Raw genomic sequence first — 2068 nt, 5'->3', positions numbered from 1 at the left:
ACTTAGCCACATCAAAACATCAGTAGGCGACTAAGTCCAAAAATTGTCGAACTAAGATGGCGGAACTCTGACCATGCAAAAAAACTCGGAAAACAGCGCCTCCAGATATTCACAACCTTCTTGGTTGGAATGGACGAGGGAAATCCATCCCATTTATCTTTTCTAGAAAAATATGGGAGTACACTCAAATTAGAATCAGAAACTCATCAAACGGGATCCGGCCCGTAATGGCGGCTGTAAGGCTTCTTGGCAGCACGGACGAAACAAGTAATGAGCGGAAATGACACGTTGAAAACAAGTTAGAATAAAGAAAATCCGCATGTTACACTGTAGCCCGGCTAGCTCAGTCGGTAGAGCATGAGACTCTTAATCTCAGGGTCGTGGGTTCGAGCCCCACGTTGGGCGTATTTTTTTCGCCGGCTTTAGTGGTGGCGGGGTCCTCGTATGATTTTATGAAGGTCGCGGGTTCGAGTCCCGCCAGGATAGGTTGCCCTTTTCCAGGGTAAAGGTGTTTGTGATATTTCTCTGTCGTTGTCCGTTAGATTCCCTCCCTCTGTAGGCCTTTAGTGCGCTGTTTTCGGAGCAGTGAAGATTAACTCAGGGGAAGGAAGAGAATGGAATTTATGGTTAGAATGAAGAGGAATATTTCTCACTGGGAATCGATGTAGATGTTCAATTTGGGGACAGGAGGCATCTACATCTACATAACACCCTGCGAGCAACCTCTAGGGTGCTTGGCAGGGGGTGATCAATCACTAGCATCCAGCATGCAATAGGTTATCACATTCACAATATACGGTCCAAAAAACGTTACGCATACTTAAAAATTTTACTATCACATTCAAGCAGAGGCTAAATTGTCAACTACTCATTAAGATATTCTGCCTATAAAGCTAAAAACACACTAAGCATGCTGTTAGAAATAATAAGAAAATTCAGAAACATGCATTAAGGAATACATAAGTAAGGAGGCTATACTACATGTCATCTAATCTATTTGTAAGTTCTAACGCTACCGTTGTGGTCTCTTATTGATCGTGGAAAATACGACCTACTGAATCTATCTGTTATACTCTTATTTTATTTATAGGATCTGATCTACCGTAGTGTGTTGGCTGATGGGCAGTCGTAGAGATTCGCAGTGATTTATGTTAGAATCAATTATGATCGAGTTTGAATCGATTATGGTCGATCGTGGGATAAATATATTCGGGAAATAACAGGTCAAGCTAATCGTAAAATGGGTTTTGTTAAAAGAATATTAGAAAAGTGCGACGACAAAGTGAGAGCGATTAGCTACTTTTCCCTCGTTAAACCACATTTAGAATACGCTGCCAGTGTTTGGGACCCTCATGAAAAAGGCTTAATAACAGAGTTAGAACTCGCGCAAAGAATAGCTGCCAAGTACGTGAAAGGTCGTCACGATAATCTTGTTAGTGTAACTGACCTCGTACATAAACTCGGATGGGAATCTCCGTCAGACCGCAGATTAAAAAATAGACTAAACCTTTTAGATAAATTCAAGAGCAGTGTCTTTTCTAATGAAGTTAACATATATTACGGATGCCAACATACTACGGAAGATCAGATCATATAAATAAAATAAGAGAGACAGAGTGCAGAACACAGTGATTCAGAATCTCTTTTTTTCCGAGATCAGTAAGAGATTATGGTTAAGGTGCGTTTGGTGGGGACATGGAGCAGGTAGTCCGAAGATGGGCGTGGTACACCCTCCGTAGGGTCCTTAATCCTCAACCCTTTCCTCGACGCGTTCGCCCTCGCTGGCCCGTGTCTTGGACCCTCCCAGGGGGGGGCCTCCCTCCCGAAAAGTGACCGCTATGACTGCAATTTGGAAATCAATCAATCAATCCAATAATCAAAAAATGACTGTTTGCATAGTACTCCTGTCAATCGTGCGATCAAGTACGTCTTTGAAGAGTGATTCTGCGATGAATATTTTGTGTGATCTAGCATTATTAGCAGATCACCTTAAAGAGCAGTTGGCAAGGTTTTCCTTTGCATGAATGTGGTAGTATAATTTGTTAGCCTGCGTAACCGTGTGGCGTGC

General features: G+C 42.4%; 1 non-coding gene across 1 annotated transcript; it reads left to right on the top strand.

Annotated features, from left to right (window-relative positions):
* The first annotated feature begins 332 nt into the window (after positions 1-332).
* On the top strand, positions 333-405 carry Trnak-cuu. The gene has a single exon. It is a non-coding gene; the product is annotated as a tRNA-Lys (tRNA).
* Positions 406-2068: the final 1663 nt, after the last annotated feature.

Source organism: Ischnura elegans, chromosome 10 (assembly GCF_921293095.1).
Source record: "Ischnura elegans chromosome 10, ioIscEleg1.1, whole genome shotgun sequence".
Classification (NCBI taxonomy): Eukaryota; Metazoa; Arthropoda; class Insecta; order Odonata; family Coenagrionidae; genus Ischnura; species Ischnura elegans.
Note: the sequence above shows the minus strand (reverse complement) of the source record. Positions and strands in the feature narration are given on the sequence as shown.